Here is an 8,835-nt window from a genome sequence, read left to right on the forward strand (position 1 = left end):
AAACTATTATGTTCGATTTATAGTTTCGCCATGATCTGTGAATTATAAATTAACGTTACAGTTTGTCGAGTGCAAAGTCATCAAGGACTGTATTTTTGTGTTTTCTTTTGAGATACAAATTAAATAATGGATTTTATATTTTCAAGCTTAATAGAAAGATAGTTTATAAAAGGTATCTTAATTCTAAGTAGTGGTAATTGGTAATGTTTCAATACGAGTGAAACTCTTTTGAAAATTCTTTCAAAGAATTACCTCCTTTTAAATGTAGTTGCATTGGGTTTTTCGATTAACCTTGGGTAAGCCTTTACGTGTCAAGTTCGAAGCTACCATACATTTCAATCCTTATAAAAAACTTTTTTTGCACATAGTAACAAAAAACACCACTATGTTACTAGCAAAGTTTTTTAATATTCTAACTCTACAATTCTAAGTTACGGTAAGATCAATAATGTTTTAATAGATAATATATGGTAGCTAATTATAATTTATTCTCTTTCAGCCCTGAAGAAGCCAAATTAATTCTCTTTGGCGAAAACGTTCGGCGAAACAATTGATACACATTAGAGTATTTCTTGCAGATTTCCCCAATATTTAAGAGTTTACTATATATATATATATATATATATATATATATATATATATATATATATATATATATATATATATATATATATTTGAAGTCACTTTCTTGTCTCCAAAAAGTGTTGACTGTTGCAGATTCTTTGCTACAGTCTCTGTAGCCCAAGTCCATGAAATAGCCCCAATGTATGCAGGTGGCCCTTAACTTGCGCACATCCAGTAAAAAAGCCTGTTATGCCTCTGAGCTGATTCCTGCTTGTTTTCCGCAGTACTTCAGCTTTATTAGCACATATCCGTTCAATATACATCTCGCCATGTGTCATGTGTTTGACCGGATATATTTACTAGCTGATGTTCTTCTGGTAAATGCATCAGCTCTTTTTGCAATATATTCGCTGATGACCTCCAACTCATACCAGTGTAATACTTTATGTTCTGCCATTCCAATCAACGATTCCCTAATCTTGTATATATGGTAATACTGCGGGGAGCGTGCTGTCAGCGTGCGTAAAAAAATGAACTACTCATATTATTGGAGAATTTCAATGCCAGAATAGAAGATGAAAAACAGGGAAAACAGATTTTAACTGTCAAATCCATCTCTAAAATTGTGTCGAGTAAAAAACTAATTTTATTGGCCAATACTGTGAAAGATTCACAACAGGACAAAACAGAACAGGCGTAAAACAAGGAATCAATAAGTTAAAAAAATCGGCAAGCACCAGGAGAAGACAAATAAGAAATAAGCTCTTAAAGTATGGAGGTTATTACCTTGTACAACAACTGCAACGACTAATACAAGAAATAAGAACCACTAACAGAATTTCAGATGAATGGAAGAGAGCGATCATGCTGATGTTCTTAAGAAGAGGAGACAAGAAAGGCCTTAATAATTAACTAGCAATAAATATTTTAAATACAATACCCAAATGAACAACAATAATAATAGCAACAAAAATAAAGTAAATAATATCTCTCCGAGACAGCAAGGGTTTGGGGCTGGAAGATCGTGCAGGGATGCAGTTTTCATAATAAGGCAGATAGAAGCGATAATACAAGAAACCAACATATTCGCTGGATAAATTTTATGAAGGCTTTAGATAGATTAAGAACTAAAGACGTAATACATTTATTATATGTAATAGGGGAACACCTCTAGAGTTCGTAAAAGCGATTAAGATATAAAGACAACATAGCGATGGTAAGGTCCGAAAGAAAACCATGGTAACTTATTAAGTATAAAACAGGCATTAGATAAGGAGATTCGCTAAGCCCTTAAATATTTAAAACGATAATCGACAAAATCATAAAGAAAGTCAAAAAAGAAAAGGATATACAATGAAAGGAAAGAATATACAGATAATACGTTGGGCCGACAACGCCATAACAAAAGCGGCGAATAAAGATAACCTCTCTCTCTTCAATGACGCTACAGCCCAAATCTAGTGTTGGCCTTCTCCAAACTATGCCTCAAACCTTGCCGGTCACGTGCCGATCTTCTCCAGGTTCTCACGTCTAGCAAATTTTGCGCTTCCGCTGCATCTTCAACCTCCCACCTTTTCCGTGGCCTTCTTTTTGGTCTAGCGCCCTGCATTTTACTATCTAGGGCTCTTTTTAACAATCTTACAGTCTCCATTCTCACTAAATGACCAGCCCATCGAAGTCTATGAAGTTTAACGAATTCTGAGATCGGTGCCTCTTTGAACCGTTGGTAAAGTTCATGGTGATACCTGATCTCCATACTCCGTTTTCTTAATAGGTCCAAATGATGCTAATGTCATCGGCATATGCGGCAATCTGTATTAATTTATTTATTTGCTAGGAGAAAAAAGATAACCTACAGAAATTAATTAAACAGTTCGAAGATACAATGCTCATTATACTTATTGTATATAGTGATTTTCACCGAGAAAATCGACACAATTTTACTAAAAGGCATTTAGAAAAACTTTGAACTACATCTTTGATATTTAATTCAAAGTAAATCTAACTACATTTAAAGGGTTTTATCCACATATTTAATGGCTTTAAACATCTAAATCCAGATAGCACTGATGATGGAATACTTATTCCAAAAACGTTCTAATATGTAGCCCGAGAGGATTTTAATATTAATATGCCTATTATAAAGGAATTTTTTTTTAATTTTTGTGACACATGGTATACAGCTAACTACAGGAATTTAGTTTCCTTGTGCATGTTCAGTAAAACTTCTTGAAAATTTTATAGCTGAATACATGTAATATTGTCCCTACTGCCACGAGAAATTAAATTTTTTGTGCATTTTTAGAAAGGTTTAATAATAATTTTCAAAAAAGCAACAATTGAACAAACATAACTTTATAAACTTTCATTATAAAGAATTTTATTACTTAAAATCAAGTAGCAATCTTACATTGTTTATATATTGTTTATAAGTAAAAAATGATGTTTAATCTACTGCATGTTTTGTTTATTACATATTATTATCACCAAATTTATCAAAAGTAGTTATTCGATACCTGTATCAAAGAGTGTCACGAAAAAGGCTTTTTATTTGCTAACATCTCTGGTCTATAAGTCGATAGTGATGAACACCAAGAAGATGTAAACTGGTTATAAATAACAAAATAATAGAACAAGTGATGGAAGTGGAACTTGGGAATCAAATTGTCGAGCTACGGGAAAGTGAAAGAAGAAGTACAAAAAGAAGTGAATAAGGCGAACAGAGCAGCAGAATATCTAAACAACACAATCTGGTGGAACAAATTCGTCACAATGGAAACGAAAACTATGGTATACAAATAAACAATAAGGCTAAAAATAACAGTCAATGAGATGTGTAATATAAGAAATAAACCTATTGATAAAAAGAAGAAAAATAGAATGGAATCAACATATATAAATATTGACAAACAACAGAACAGTAAAAGTAGAAAGAGATAGAAAAACCGAAGTACAACACAAAATGAGCTCATCAATAAAGCAGAAAGGAGAAGATGAAGAAGAAGAAGAAGATATGTATGATTCTTCTCTGATTATTATAATCTAATCGATCTAATTGTTCTACTAGCTAGACTGCTACTAGCACTCAATTGTCATTTGTTTTATTTTTAAATGTTTATCTATATATATATATATATATATATATATATATATATATATATATATATATATATATATATATATATATATATATATATAAGTTCTCAATGTCTTAATTTTAAAGGAAAACTCTAGGTCATATATACTCTTTTATTACTTTTTATTATTAATCGATACATTGTTCTAAAACACTTAGTTTTAATTACTTTTTATTTCGCTAGTAATTATTTCAATAACTATTACCGTTCGACTTATACAGCAAAGTAATTCAAACAATGAATATAACAGAAAAATACCAATCTAAGATAAGGTCACAGTCTCATAATATGTTAGAATAAGGAAAGCCTCACCTACAGCAGGTATTTCAGTTTTTTTATCAGATATAAGACACTTTTTTTCAATGGCTGAATGCTTGCCATGGCAATGAAGTACAAAACCTTGGAAGCACTGTGACAGTAAACTAATTACTCGGAAAATATTTCTGTCCCACCCATTTAAACGCAGGTTTTTACCCCTTTTTACAGTGAGATACTCGTTGTAAATATGAAACTATACTTTATCGTTTGATGGAATTAAAGAAAATTTGTAGTTACTCAAAAAATAAGATGGCGAATAAGGAAGTTTAAATTTTTAAATATTTTTTTGTATAAAATATAGTAATAAAATATTATCAATCCTCTCGTAACCCCCTAATGTTCGTGTTATATAATACAATAAACTTACTTAGAACAATTATGTAAAAAATTCCAATTAAAAAGCCGAATAGTATAAGCTCATATTGTTTGTAAAGAGGCACTAGAAGACATTAATAAAGTCATATCAATTAACGGAACACTAGTGAATAATCTCAGATATGCAGAAGATACAATACTGCTTACGGACATCCGAGGAGGGCTGCAAATTTCGGATGATAGCACTACGCAGTATTGTGAGAGGTATGGAATGGCACTAAACACAAAAAAAAACTAAAATCATAATTGTCAATAAAAACAAGATTGAAGACGAAACAATCTACGTTAAAGAAACAGCTTTAGAGAAAGTACCCTACTTGGGGTGTGAGCTAAACGAACAATGGTACCGTAGCATTAAAATAAAACAACGAACTGAGTTAGCCAGAGGCGCTTTCAATAAGATGAAAGCATTTAGCAATTATTGAATGGAAAACTGGAAATAGAAATTAGAACTAGAATCTTGAGATGCTACGTATTCTCTACCCTTTTATATGGAGTTGAAGCCTGGACGCAACTGAAAAAAGACGTGCCAGCTTTAAGATGTGGCGTTATTGAAGAATGTGGAAAATATCATGGATACAATGATATTTTCCGTGCAACAAATACGGAAGTATTAAGAAAGATAAAAAAAGAAAAAGAAATACTCAACACTATAAAGGAGAGAAAAAGCTACTTTGATCATATACTAAGAAATGAAAAATATGAGTTGATGCGATTGGTTACAAGGGAAAATGGAAGGTGAACCACATCCTCGTTCAAAAATACAAAGCAGTAGAGTGGAAAATCAACAATAGAACTCTTCAGAACTGCTGCAGACAGAATAAAATGGGCCGTGATGATCTCCAATATCATTAACGGATGAGGCACACGAAGAAAAAGAAGAATTGTTTGTATTATATATATATATATATATATATATATATATATATATATATATATATATATATATATATATATATATTGTTTGTACCTATAACTTTGTAGATAAAAAATCCGACATTATGTTATTATTTCTGTTTACAGGATATTGTACCCTATTTGCAAATGGCCGGTTAAGTGGTCAGACTGGGAAAATCATGGGTCTGTGTTGGAAAATCAAAAAAAATCAAAAAACGATAATGGATTACGACTGATAAAATTAGCAGCAGCACTAAATATGACAGTCGCCAGCACCTATTTTCAACACAACAACATACACATGGTAACCTGGACCTCTCCTGGATGGAAGAATAACGAATCACATTGGTCCGATTGGCATATTGGAATACTTTGCACCATACACAAAAAAGGAGATATCTTTGAATGCTCTAACCAGAGAGGAATTACACTGCTAAATGCAGCGTATAAAATATTTTCCACAGTACTATATCACCGTATGGCACCATATGCAGAACGGATAGCAGAAAAATACCAGGCTAGTTTCAGAGGTGGTAAATCGACAATTCATCAGATTACAACAGTGAAACATATTTTAGAAAAAACACTGGAATATGGCATTGATAATCATTACATATTTATAGGCCTCAAAGCAAAGCTAGCAAAGTACAGGGTTGTACAGCCAGAATGATGATGAGCAACTTGAATTTCCTTCCAAGCAACCAATACGTTTTTATAAATTTAATGGAAAATTTTGTGTGTTATACATTTAAGTTGAGTGTCTAAGGTCATATCCAGATATGTTGTCGTGTCTAATCAAGTAATGATGCAAGTATTTATATGAGATTTATGTTCATTTAATTTTATCTTTCACCCATCCGTTTACTGTTATCTGTCACCAGTTTATTTTTTTTCAAGCTTTTTTAGGTTTTGGTAAAGTTTCTCTGATAATCCGATCAACTTTTACAATCGTTTTGTCACCAGCGAAAGTGGTCACCTGCTTATCGAGAAATTAAGGTATGCTGGCATGTGGTACGCCTGCATTATTCTTCTTCATTTCTAAGAATGCTCCGTCGTATTTGACGGTGATTGTCAGTTAGATATATTATCAACAAATGGTTTTGGTAATATTTTAGCATTTTTTATAATAAATCAGTATGTCAGACTTTGTCCAATGGTTGTGAAATGTCTATGAAAATGGCTGACAATCGTGGAACTATTGTTTTTGAAACCCAAGTAATGTGGTGAAATTAAATTTTTTCTTTCAATAACAGGATTCACAGGTCTTTTTAACAATTGGTTCTCAAACAGTTTTTATATAATTGATAATAGTGATACCGTTATGTAAGAGGGGACTTTATTTAGTGTCTTTCCTATCTTTTGAATTATTATAACTGCAGCCACTGTTTACAATTTGGTAAAAACTTAAGACAACATAATAGATTAAGTAAGTTTGTTATTTTAACTGTTGCTTTTTTTGTTGGCAATTTTTTTTCAATTTCTCCTTCTGCGAGATCATGCCCTGTCGCTTTTTTGGGTTAATGTTTGTCTGGAATTTCTTTAGCTTCTTCATTAGGGATTACTAACCTGATGTTTATCTTCATTACTTTGCTGATTTTAGTCAAATTGGAAGATCTTCTATAGATACGTGGCAAAAAATACCAGCTTTCTCTTGCTTATCTCTTTACCACCTATTTTCTGTTGTTCTAAGTTGTTCTAACAGGTATACAATGAACGCATAGTTTTTTTAACTGTCTGGTCGCTTTTCATAGTAAATTACTTTCTTTTCCATTTGTTAATTTTACTAGGTATTTATTAATTGATTCTTATTTATGTGATTCAATTTCCCCTTCTTAGTTTTTGTGTGACTCTATTTAGTTTATCCTTGTCATCATGTTAAGTACCATTTTTGTCACAATTTTCTCTTTTTAGCTATCTATTGTTTTTGTGATTTATCTAGTTAATCTCCCGTCTTTGTCTGTGGTTAGTCTTGAATACATATGATATTTTAATCATTACATTCTCCGCCTAATAAAAATTTTACTCCCTAAATTTCCTAATTAGAAAAAAGTCTTTTTTGAAAATTAAGCTATTATGAATAATGCAAGCATTAACAGGGACTGACAGGTGTGAAAAGATAAGTCAAATTTCAGAAATTTTATATGAACTTTGAATATCTCTCAGTCAAACATTTCGGATATTAGAAAATAGTCTCATTTTCATCCTTAGTAAAAAATATGGGAAGCAAGTGATTATCAAGTCTCCTGTGCTCTAAATAAAAGAAAGCTTTCTTATAGTACGGATAACAATTTCACCTGACTACACAGGTCAGTTCTAAAAAATATGTAGATACCAATTTCAGTATCTGGTATTCTCTCATCCCTCTATAGAATCTGCATGGATTCTCCTTCGATATTCTACGTGGAAATGATTGTGCAGGCTGTTGTTCTTTACTTTCTCTAGTATGAGTAGATTTTTTATGCCGTACATAAACCTAGGACGATGTACTTCTGGTAGCGATTCCAATATAATACTTTTTAATTCTACGGCGGACTTCTTGTCTTCTTGTTTACATGTAGTCCTCTATCGGCGTCCGGTTTGGAGTCCCTAATTGTACCTCGCTCCACTCTGAGTAGGTTATTCTGTTTCTTAATACGGAGTAATGACCTTTAGATTGCAAACAGTAGTTTCTTAAAGTTAGCAACACAAAAATTTTAGATTTAGGGAGTTCCTCAAGGTAAACAACTATCCACTCCATTTTTTTTAAATCCTTTGTGATGTCAAATACTCTTTCATATAAACTCAAAGTACCCGTCGATCAGTTTTATCAGTGCATATTTTATGGGACGTATGTCATTCTCGAATACCATTCGATCAAGAAATTTTTTGTATGACTGCTGTACTGCTGTAGCAATTTTGTATTTCGTCACGACAAATTTTTGAGAAGGAAGTTGCAGCTTTGCTCTTATTTCTTATTTTGTGTTTGGGAGAACTCTGGTAAAAGACTATTCCCATGTTTCTGAGATTTTTTTACTTTCTCTTCTTTATTCTTCTTAATATTACTTTTAAAAGCATTGGCTAGGTTTTTGGATACTGCTTGGAGTTCCCCTTTTAAATTTTTGTTAATTTGATCCATTCTAGTAAAAAGGGTGCGGTCTGGTGTCTTGGTTGACCACTGCAGTAGACTTAGCAGTAGGCAGTGATTGGTAAACTCGTTATTACCGTGATGATTTGAGAACAGTACAATACGCCTTTACCTTGCGTGTTACTGATCTCTTGATCCCCTGGTAACAACCTGTCTCAAACTGCTCAAACCGCATCATCCTACATCACAATGGACAAAATAAATGTTGAAATTATCTACAGATGAAAAATAAAAAAGAGTGGAAAATGGAAAATAATCCTTGAATAACATTTAATAGGTAAATAAAAGGAAATTTAAGAGATACACTGAAATAGAAGAATGTGTATCACAATAAAAGGAACTGGCGTGCGAAATATAGCGAATCAACGTTGATTAAAGGCTATGATATTGTTGCATAGTAGATAGAAGAGACAGGCATAC

The sequence above is a fragment of the Diabrotica undecimpunctata genome, chromosome 2 (assembly GCF_040954645.1).
Source record: "Diabrotica undecimpunctata isolate CICGRU chromosome 2, icDiaUnde3, whole genome shotgun sequence".
NCBI classification, from domain to species: Eukaryota; Metazoa; Arthropoda; class Insecta; order Coleoptera; family Chrysomelidae; genus Diabrotica; species Diabrotica undecimpunctata.